Consider the following 12,433-nt stretch of genomic DNA (forward strand, 5'->3'; position numbering starts at 1 on the left):
TCCAGTAAAGATTATTTAATATTGTGGATTTAGCAGGTATGTAGTGCATTACATCTTCAAAGCACTGTACAGATATTAATTTATTAGTTCTCACAACACCACTGTGAGGCAGGTAAGTGGGTCAGTGGCAGAACTAATGGCAGATAGGACTCAAGAGCTCATGGCTCAGAGGGCTGTGCTCTGACTACTAAAGAACAATGCCTTACATGCTTTTTAAAAGAAGTATAAAATGTGTATCAAAAATGTTAAATTTTTCATGTTTTGAAAACAGTACAGCATGTTTTTATGGACATATACTGTACTTGACATTTTTCTTTCAGATTAAAATCTGAGGGAACAACTCCACAGCTTCCATATCATATGCCAGAACAGAGAAAACTGTAGAAAAGCTACATGATGGAATATGTGTTGAAATGAAATAATTGTACAGTAATTCTACCCTAATAAAAATAATTGTCAGTGTGTATGAATACTGAAGACACCTTGTACTTCATCCCACTACCAACATATTCTCTTGTATTATTACTAGAATATATCTCAAAACAATGCCATCATCAACTGGAAATAAAAAAGACTAGTGACATGAAGAAGAATTAAGTACATTACTGCAAAATACAAAGTGTAATTTTATTTAAAACAATTCTAACTTCCTGAAAATAAGTTGTGATGAGTAAATAACTTGTCATTATAATGTATGTATGTTGCAGAAATGAAAAAAAAGATAACTATACACAGGGCCGGCTCTAGGATTTTTGCTGCCCCAAGCAGAAACAATTTTGGCTGCTCCCACCCCTGTTTTTTTCTTACCCCACCCCCGGCCCCGCCTCAGCTCCACCCCTTCCCCAAATCCCCAGCCCTGCCTCCCCCCCCAGGCTCTCAAACCTAGGAGGGAGGGGGAGAAGCGGCACGCACGCCATGGCCACTCGGAGCCTCCCCCTCCCTCCCAGGCTCTCAAACCTGGGAGGGAGGGCGAGCAGCGGCATGCAAATCACCTGTTTCGCGCGCTGTGGTGCGCGAGCGGCAGCAGCGGAGGTGAGCTAGGGCCGCCGGGGCACATTTTTAGGGGCGGCATTCTGGCGCCGGCCATGCCACCCCTAAAAATGTGCCGCCCCAAGCACCAGCTTGTTTTGCTGGTGCCTGGAGCCGGCCCAGACTATACAAAAGGTTAGCAGCACTCAGGATATTGGATGCACAAATAAATCAAGATTTTGCAATAGCAATTTATTTTATTTAATTAAAAAAAACCCACATGACCGTGTATGTAGCTTTTAGGATAGTAGTGTAACTGGTTTGTTTAGTCAGGGCTGCCAAATTTAATAATGTTTTTGCTACTGAACCCTGGTAAAGTATCAAATACCTCTCATGAAGATAAGCTGTTTTTCAGCACCACCTAAGGGTCAAAAGAGGTAATAGCACTATAACTTCTTAGGGTGAGGGTGGCAAACTTTTCAGCCCGAGGGCCACATCGGGGTTGCAAAACTGTATGGAGGGCCGGGTAGGGAAGGCTGTGCCTCCCCAAACAGCTTGGCCCCCGCCCCATATCTGCCTCCCTCTTCCCCCAACCCATCCAACCCCCCCTGCTCCTTGTCCCCTGACCACCCCCTCCCGGGACCCCCGCCACTAACAGCCCCCTGGAACCCCACCCCCTATCCAACCCCCCCTTCTCCCTGTCCTCTGACTGCCCCAACCCCTATCCACACCCCCACCCCCTGACAGTCCCCCAGGACTCCCATGCCTATCCAACCCCCCCTGCTCCCTGACCCCTATCCACACCCCTGCCCCCTGACAGGCCCCCTGGGACTCCCACCCTTATCCAACCCCCCCCGAACCTCCGCCCCATCCATCCCCCCCTGCTCCCTGTCCCCTGACTGGCCCCTGGGATCCCTCGCCCCTTATCCAAGCCCCAGGCCCCTTACCATGCCACTCAGAGCAGCATGTCTGGCAGCTGCGCTACCCGGCCGGACCCAGACACACTGCTGCGCTGCCCTGCAGGAGCACGCAGCCCCACTGCCCAGAGTGCTGCCCGCGTGGCTGCAGGGGAGGAAGAAAGTGGGGGAGGGGCGGGGGGCTAGCTTCCCCGATTGAGAGATCAAGGGCTGGACAGGACGGTCCCACGGGCTGGATGTGGCCCGTGGGCTGTAGTTTGCCTACCTCTGGCTTAGGGCCCAATTCTGCTTTCAGACATACACAAACAACCCCCAGTCCACTTGGTATTTCACTTGATGGCTATTTTTATGCTGCTCCCTATGCCTGGAAAGACATTCCTCTTCTGGTAACCGAGCATCCTCACTCTCTTTTTCCAAATACCTCCTCAAACCCCATTTCTTTCACCTTACTTTCTACTGCTTACTTCCACTTTTGAGGTATCTCTTGCCCTACTTAGGTTATGAGGCAAGCGATGTTATTTTTCCACAATTTCTGCCTGTGCACGTTGGCGGAAGCATTCTATGTATAGGTCCAGACTGTCATTTCGACCCTCAGGAGGAGTCCATGTGGAGTTCTTCTTCCTGTGTTGTTGGTGGGAGGGTATCTGTGTATCAGTGCACTGTTCAGTGTTAAAAATTGTGGAAAAACAACATCGCTTGCCTCATAACCTAAGACGTGCAGAACGCAATGCCATCCACAGCCTCAGAAACCACCCTGACATTATCATCAAAGAGGCTGATAAAGGAGGTGCTGTTGTCATCATGAACAGGTCTGACTACCAGAAGGAGGCTGCCAGACAACTCTCCAATACCAAATTCTACAGGCCACTTTCCTCAGATCCCACTGAGGAATACACTAAGAAACTGCACCATCTACTCAGGACACTCCCTACACTAACGCAGGAACAAATCAACATACCCTTAGAACCCTGACCAGGGTTATTCTATCTACTACCTAAGATCCACAAACCTGGAAATCCTGGACGCCCCATCATCTCGGGCATTGGCACTCTCACTGAAGGACTGTCTGGATATGTGGACTCCCTACTCAGACCCTACATCACCAGCACTCCCAGCTATCTCCGTGACACCACAGATTTCCTGAGAAAACTACAATGCATTGGTGACCTCCCAGAAAACACCATCCTAGCCACCATGGATGTAGAGGCTCTCTACACAAACATCCCACATACAGATGGAATACAAGCTATCAGGAACAGTATCCCTGATGATGACACAGCACAACTTATTGCTGAGCTCTGTGACTTTATCCTCACGCACAATTATTTCAAATTTGGTGACAATATATACCTCCAGACCAGTGGCACCGCTATGGGCACCCGCATGGCCCCACAATATGCCAACATTTTTATGGCTGACCTGGAACAACGCTTCCTCAGCTCTCATCCACTCATGCCCCTTCTCTACCTACGCTATATTGATGACATCTTCATCATCTGGACCCATGGGAAGGAGACCCTGGAAGAATTCCACCATGCTTTCAACAGCTTCCACCCCACCATCAACCTCAGCCTGGACCAATCTACACGGGAGGTCCACTTCCTAGACACCACCGTACAAATAAGCGATGGCCACATTAACACCACCCTATACCGAAAACCCACCGACCGCTACGCCTACCTTCATGCCTCCAGCTTCCACCCCGGTCACACCACACGATCCATCGTCTACAGCCAAGCACTGAGGTATAATCGCATCTGCTCCAACCCCTCAGACAGAGACCAACACCTACAAGATCTTCACCAAGCATTCTCAAAACTACGATACCCACACAAGGAAATAAAGAAACAAATCAACAGAGCCAGACATGTACCTAGAAGCCTCCTGCTACAAGACAGGCCCAGAAGAGAAACCAACAGAACTCCACTGGCCATCACCTACAGTCCTCAGCTTAAACCTCTCCAACGCATCATCAGTGATCTACAACCCATCCTGGACAATGATCCCTCACTTTCACAGACCTTGGGAGGCAGGCCAGTCCTCGCCCACAGACAACCTGCCAACCTTAAGCATATTCTCACCAGCAACCACGCACCGCACCATAACAACTCTAACTCAGGAACCAACCCGTGCAACAAACCTCGATGCCAACTCTGCCCACATATCTACACCAGCAACACCATCACAGGACCTAACCAGATCAGCTACAACATCACCGGCTCATTCACCTGCACGTCCACCAATGTTATATATACCATCATATGCCAGCAATGCCCCTCTGCTATGTACATTGGCCAAACTGGACAGATACTACGCAAGAGGATAAATGGACACAAGTCAGATATCAGGAATGGCAATATACAAAAACCTGTAGGAGAACACTTCAACCTCCCTGGCCACACAATAGCAGATGTAAAGGTTGCCATCTTACAGCAAAAAAACTTCAGGACCAGACTCCAAAGAGAAACTGCTGAGCTCCAGTTCATTTGCAAATTTGACACCATCAGATCAGGATTAAACAAAGACTGTGAATGGCTATCCAACTACAGAAACAGTTTCTCCTCCCTTGGTGTTCACACTTCTACTGCTAGCAGAGCACCTCACCCTCCCTGATTGAACTACCTCGTTATCTCCACACTGATTTATACCTGCCTCTGGAGATTTCCATTACTTGCATCTGAAGAAGTGAGGTTCTTACCCACGAAAGCTTATGCTCCCAGTACTTCTGTTAGTCTCAAAGGTGCCACAGGACCCTCTGTCCTTTTGGGACAGCATTAAGTCCTGTGGCATCCCCTCCACAAATTGGTATTATTTATCATTATTTGAATTATCATAGTACATAGGAGCCCCAGTCATGGACCAGAACCCCTCTGTGCTAGGTGCTGTAAAAAGAACAAAAAGATAATGTTCAGCTGAGTGAGACTAGAATCATGCTGACAGCAATTAGAGAGATCATCTCTGTATTGTGGAGTAGTTGGCTCTCCATGTGTCTAGTTCCTGCTTCCATACACCTGGGGATTTCCTTCTCTTTTAGATTTCCAGGATCTGAACTGTTGAAAAACTTTTCCATATGATGGGACAATTTCCTGAAAACTCCTTAATCCTATTTGTCTCCCATCTCAGGAATCAGGGCCTGCAGCAGAGTTAGTCTCCAAGCAACCTCATCAGTACAGCTGGCCTGCAGCAAGCTGCCTGAGTAGCCTGCCAAGTGATTGGCTGCAGAGGCCAGCAGGCTGACTCAAGTCAGCAGCAGAAGTTTACTGCCTTCTCAATGCTCATACCTACTACTGTGCCTGCTCCTGTGTTACCTTGTGTAACGATGCTGGTTCTGGTGGGACCCAACTGAGAGTGCCAATTCAGGACGAATTGCTTAAAACAGGGCAGTTACAGCCCAAGGCTGGGGTTTTTCCATCTCTAAGGCAAACCAAACCAGCCAGACAAAGAGGACTTCGGTCTCAGGGCCGGCTTTAGGAAGTGCGGGGCCCAATTCGAACATTTTCGGCGGGGCCCCGACAGGGATGACTAAAAAACAAACTAATGTTTAAAAAAGCCTTTCATTTCTTAGCAACGGGTTCCCTATAAAAAGTTCTGATTTAAGGCATGTGCCACAGAATGTATTTTTTGTACCAATAGGGTTAACATACGTCAGTATTTCCCCGGACGGCGATTTAAGAACCAAAAAGCCTGACATGTCCGGGAAAATACGGATGTATGTTAACCCTCTCTAAAGTTCTTTTTTTAAAAAGATGGGCCTGAACTAGAAATGAGCTCCATTTTACCTGTGTGGGTCCCCACCACTCCCTGGGGGTGTGCTAGGGTGACCAGATGTCCTGATTTTATAGGGACAGTCCCGATTTTGGGGTCTTTTTCTTATATAGGATCCTATTACCCCCCATCCCCTGTCCCGATTTTTCACACTTGCTGTCTGGTCACTCTAGTGTGCACATGTGTGGGTCCCAGCTGCTCCCTGCCCCCCTCATTGAAGCAGGTGTGCAGGGTTACTGCCCTGGGAACTGCAGGGCACCACTGGACACGGGGCTGGCTGGAGGCAGGGCAGGGACTGACTGGAGGTAGGGTCTGACTGCAGGCAGGGCAAGGGGTGCGAGGCTGATTGGAGACAAGGGTGTGAGGGGTGGGCTGGCTGGCTTCAGGCAGGGCCGCAGGGGGGTGCGGCATGGGTTGGCAGGACTGGAGACAGAGGAGTGCGGGACTGGCTGGCTTCAGGCAGGGGGGTGCAGCAGGGGTTGGCTGGAGACAGGGCAGGGGGTGAGGGGCTGGCTACAGGCAGGGCAGGGGGTGCAGGGCTGGAGTGGGCAGGGCAGGGGGTGCAGGCCTGGTGCGGACAGGGCAGGGGTGTGTGTGGAGCTGGCTGGCTTCGGGCGGGGCCGCAGGGGGGTGCGGCAGGGGTTGGCTGGAGACAGGGCCGGGAGTGCAGCAGGGCTGGCTGTGGGTAGGGGGTGCGAGGCTGGCTGTGGGCAGGACGGGGGTGGGGCTGGTGCAGGCACGGGGTGTGGCAGGGGCTGGCTGGAGACAGAGGCTGGCTGTGGGCAGGGGGTGTGGGGTTGGCTGCAGGCAGTGCAGGAGGTGCGAGGCTGGCTGGAGACGGGCTGGTGTGAGGCTGGAGACGGCAGGGGGTGTGGGGCTGGCTGGAGACAGGGTCTGGCTGTGGGCAGGGCCAGGGGTGCGGGGCTGGTGCGGGCAGAGGGTGCGGGTACAGCCCACCCTATACGATAAGTGCCCCCTCCCCCACCGGGGTAGCAGCAGCAGCCTGGGGTTTGGGGGCTATTTAAAGGACCTGCTTCCACCGCCCCGGCCCTTTAAATATCCACGGGAGCCCGAAGCGGGGGGGGCTCCAGCGGCTATTTGAAGGGCCTGGGTGGTAGAAGCAACGGGAGCCCCGGACTTTTTAAATAGCCCCCAGAGCTCCGCAGCCCTACCCCAGGGGTCCAGCAATGGGGCTCTGGTGGCAATTTAAAGGGCCTGGGGCTCCAGCTGTTTCCCAAGCGGCTGTTTCCCAAGCGGGCGCTCAGCCACGGACATCTGCTCTCTCCGCCGGCCTCAGCTCCACTGAGCTCTGCAGGCGTGCTTTTATACTTCCGGGTCGGGGCCGTGACCTCGGAAGGGGCGGGCGCCGGACCCGGTGGCTCCGCCCACGTTGGGATTAGGGGAGGTTCGGCCCCCAGCAGGGCTGTGGGGTGTCCCACCGCCTTGCTACATATACGTACTGTAATTAGCATTGTCCACTGCTAACCAAGGCTTAACAGGGCCTCTTGAATGAGCCCAGCAATAGGAACACGTACTGCTACATCACAGCAAGCTTGCAGTTACCTGCTACAGTGTTCAGGTCGGATATTGTAAATATCATTAATAAGCAAATCACACTTTTAACATGGCCCTATTGCACTGTGTAGAGACAGGCAGTGGGGTGAAGGGTGCTGTTGCTTTCTCCTTCCAGGTGCTCATGTGCTTCTTCAGTCCCCATTGCATTGGTTTTCTCCTTACTGATTTTTAATATGTTTACACTAATCAGGAAGCAGAACCTTCACCCCCACCCAAAAGACACTGCTAACTCTTGCAATCTTGTCTCGAGTCTTGGGATATTGGTTATTTTTCAAGACCCATCTCCTAGAAGCAACTGAATACAGGAGGCTCTAAGCTTTTGTTTAACGCCCCCCCCCCCACATTTCTGTTCCTTGTTGTGGAGAAAAACTTGAAAATGTGACCAGTCTCAATGGGTCAGTTGTATAGCTGATGGTCATTAATGGGCCATCAAGCAGGCTAGGCAGAGCTGACACCAACTTGTCTGGGGTATCACCCAGAAGCATAGGATAAGTTTGAAATACAAGCAGTACAGAGCCAATATTCATAACTTCAACTACAAAAATGATCCACATATACAGATAGCATAACCATAACAAGCAAACCATAACCTTGTCTTAGACACCCTATTTGACCCCCTTTATACAAGATTTGGTGCCACTACAGGACTTTGGTTGCAACAATGATCTATACGGTACCAGTTCATGTCAATAACATCATACCTTGTTCCTGCTTTGCCCCCAGCCTTGCCACAGTCCTGCCCCTGCCTTGAACCTCTCCTTGCCTGATATCCTGCTTGCTCAGTTCCTGTCCTCCGGTTTAACCCATAGCTGAGTACTGAATCTGGCTCAACTCTTAGCTCTGGTACCCAGTTCCTGCCCTCCAGTATGACCTTTGGCTTTGGCTCCTGACTACTGATACCTTCTCTGACCACTAGGTGAGACTGCCCCCTGATTGAAATTGGCCTCGTTAGCACTGACCCCCCACTTGGTAAGGCAACTCCCATCTTTTCATGTGCTGTATATTTATACCTGCCTACTGTATTTTTCACTCCACGCATCTGATGAAGTGGGTTATAGCCCATGAAAGCTTATGCCCAAATAAATTTGTTAGTCTCTAAGGTGCCACAAGGACTCCTCGTTGTTTTTGCTGATACAGACTAACAGGCTACCCCTCTGAAACCTCCCACAGGTGGTGCATCTGGGATATGGCCTGGGGAGAGGAATTTGGCTAGATGGCTGTATGCTCCAGTTTATTCTAGACTGCCTAAAGGCGGCTCTAGCTTACGCTGAGGGCTGAACTGGTTCCTGACCAGTCCTGGAATCAACTAGCCACAAATGTGGTATATGTCCATGATGTCACTCCCTCCCAACCAAAGCTGCACTGAGCTCAGCATGACCACAGCTCGAAATTGGAACCAAAGTACCCGAACGCGTGCTAGGTGTTTTGCAGACAACTAGGGAGACAGAGCTTACAATCTAAATAGAAAACATACAAAATATAATATACAAAGTACAGGAGGCAGGACAAAAGCATCACAAGACAATTAAAAATTCTTTAAAAAAATCCACCTTTGTTAATTAGTTTTGGTTCATTGAACTTCATGAATTTGCAATTTTATATGGTTATATAGAGAACTGATTGAAGAAAGAGAATTGCAGATCATTTCAAATCATTTTAATGTTTTTGTTTTGATTTTTCATGTAATCAATATTTACTGAAATTGTATTGGATTTTTTGGTTTATTATTTTCTTTTTCTTTTTTAATTGTCTAAATAAAATAACATTTAATATTTTTTGTCAATTAGTCACGGGATTTTTTCCCCTTAAAATGTATATCAAAATTAAAATATAATTTTGAATATTTACTATTTTTAAAAAGGAAAACAAATGAAAAAATGAGACATTTTTGATAAAAAAAATAATAAAAATTCACAAATTCTAAAGCCCACCAATTTTAAATTAAATTTTTGATGTAGAAAAAGGGTATTTTTTATATTTTTTTATTCAAAAAGTTTAGGCACACTTTAATTATATATTTCAAAAAATGTTTTATTTTTCAAGTGAAAAAGTATTATAAGTGGAAACTATGGTTTATAATATTTTCTTTAGAGTAATATTTACTATAACTGCACATAGGCATACACATATAAAAGATGTGATATAGTGTGATATAAAAGTTTTATCAACAGGTGGTTGGGATTATTTCATTACTTATGAGTGGCAGAGCCATGAATGAGTTATGCAGGTAATCTTGAATAAGTGCTGGTCAAACCGTCAGACCATACCATCAAATATTTTGCATATATCATGATGTAGTCATGATTTATGATTTAGATACCATAAATTCAACGGCACAAAACACAGAAGGAATAAAAAAAATAAAACTAATAAATGTAAAACACCTCCCAAAATAGTAGTTTTCTCCTTGCCACATAGGTCAATGAGACCTTGTATTTAACTGACTGGTATACACACACACAATAAATATATGTATAGTTAAGGGACTTATAAACATACCTATCAGCAAAGGGAAAAATAAAAAGCCAATTTTTTTCCTTGTCTTATTTAATCCCTCTCCCTACCATCTTGCATTTGCTTGAGGTTTCTCTGTGCTGCTTGAAAAAACTGACATCAAGCATATTTCTATTTTGAAAATAATGAATTTAATTAAAGTATGTGAATCTGGAAATGGAGGCGCTCAAGAACTCAAGGGCTGTCTCCTTCACAGCAAGCTTGAACTATATATTTAGCATCATTTTCACAACTGCAGCAAATAACTTGTGGTACTTATGGCTACAGCTTAAGATTTTGGTGGTGATTTTGGAGACAGTTTTGGGGTCCCGGGAAACACTCTCCCAAAGGCCTGATTCTCTGGCAAGAAGCCTGTAGTTAGGCAAATGTGACATATATGAGGAAAAGTAAAAGGGAGGAAGTGGCAGTTCAGTTTAATGAGAAAGCAACTTTTTCTACGGTTGAGTTTCTACCCAGAGGTAGAGCATGTACAATGTTATCATATATTATTGTTTTGAGTCTTAAATCTAGGATGGTGTGTGTGTCTTACTATTTCCTGCCTTATAGTTATATTCATATTAAGATGCATTTTCCTTGTCCTAGTGTGTCCCTGTTTTTCCACATTGATTTTTTTCACAACAGCCTACTTGTATTTTCCATTTTCACTGGTATTTTTCTATCCTTTGCAAACTTTTCTTTGTTAATTATTTGTATAAGGCTGCAGTATGTTAACCTGCGTTCTTATTTTTCCAGCCTGACTGCCTTTCCTATTTCTCCTGATGTAGGGTTCAGATGCAATAGCATGTTTTGACAATAATGTAATATACCTTATATCTACACTGTAGATCTCTGAAATGTGTAGTAAATTAGGTATTTGCAGGGCTGGAACTTAAATACTTAATCTTTAGCTCCCTGGTTGGAGACAGGATGACTCAGGGGATTGGTAATAGGATAAAGCTTTTCACTTCTAAATTGCCAAGTCAAATCTAGCCCAGATTAATAGGGACAGAATGTTGTTACCATCTGGTGTCTGTTCAGTGACCTATGTAGAATAAAGTAGTAGGCTCAGTCCTGTTCCTAGTGGTCAGGTATCCAAATCACAAAAACGCTATCAGAATTAGCATGTAGGTGAAAACCAAAGATTCAGTGGGAAAGAGGACTACACTCTCCTCTGAACCTTAGAGGTTGGATTGTAAACACATTGCTAGGAAAGTGGAGAAAGCTTGCCTTGCAACTGCTAGGGCTGTCAGTCAAGCACCTTTCAACAGCAGCATTAAATGTATACAAATCAAACAAAATATTTGATATGTTATGCTCATACAAAGCACAAGGGATCTTTTCAGGAGAAGGCAAATATGCAGCATTTATTGAAAATACAACAGTTAGCATATGCTTTTCACACACACACACACACACACACACACACACACACACACACACACACTCCTGCCAGTTGNCACACACACACACACACACACACACACACACACACACACACACACACAGTCCTGCCAGTTGATGTTTATAGTTACTAGTCTGTTGTAGCTCGAGTCAATCTAATGACCAGTTAGATTGAGCATGAGTGCGGAACTGGGCTCTTGTCAGTTGCGATCCGATGCTCCGAGGCTTTGCAGGACTGAACCCAGAGTTCCATGGCAAAACACCCCAGCTTTATAGTTGTAAATTCCCATTTGAGTCCATAGTTTTAGTTGGTGCTGCTCACAGAGATGCCAGGAAGTTGCTAATTATGACCTATGATCTCTCAGGAAGATGCCAAAAACCATTGTTGGAACTGCTTGTCAATGTGACCATTTGGGAAATGAATATGCCAACTTCTTTTAAAAGAAGAATTCTTGATAAAAAATATTGATGTTGACAGTCTCCCATTATCATCTTGTCTTGAATCTTTCTTTTCTGGTAAGATTATTGAGAAGGATTATGGCAGAATAGGTTCTGCAGCATTTGGTGTTTTCAGGCCTCCTCAACCCCATGTAGTTTGTTTTTGTACCTGGGCTTAGAGAATATATTGGTTGTGTTAGTTGCTTTTCTCAGGATGGATAATAGTCCACAGATGTATTAGCACCATGTCATGGACCACAGTAAGAAAGACAACAGACAGATTTAAAAGAATCAGTCAACCCTCATCAGGAACTGGCTGGAACATTTTTGCTGAAACAGTGCTCTGTCAGAAAAGGCATTTTTTGACAGAAATGTAATTTTTTGCAAAATCATATAGATTTTTATGAAATTTCCTGTACATTTTTATGAATGAAAACTTTTTAATTTCAGAAATTTCATTTCAGAAATTTTTCAAAATGTACCTTTCAAAATGAAAATTTCATTTCAGAATTTATTTTAGGTTCTTTTCACTTTTCTTATTTTAATTATTTTTACTTTCTTTCATGACGCATCAATAGTCATGCATAATATAACATGTTATGTCATTATGACAAGACTTGACATGATATGACATCATATTATGCATGGCTATTACTGAGATGTCATATTATGACATAGTGGAAATATTATTTTTAAAATAATAAGGGCAGCTGCTCTTTAGTACCGATTGAAACATCTAATCTTATTTTCTAGATCAAAGATTTTCTTTTCTGTGTTGTAATGAACCAGTTTGACATTGTGACACTTTAAACAAGAAAATTAGATAAGAGTTCAGTGTATTAATTAGAGGAACTGCTGTTTTCAATATCTTTGTG

The sequence above is a fragment of the Trachemys scripta genome, chromosome 4, assembly GCF_013100865.1.
Source record: "Trachemys scripta elegans isolate TJP31775 chromosome 4, CAS_Tse_1.0, whole genome shotgun sequence".
Taxonomy (NCBI): domain Eukaryota; kingdom Metazoa; phylum Chordata; order Testudines; family Emydidae; genus Trachemys; species Trachemys scripta.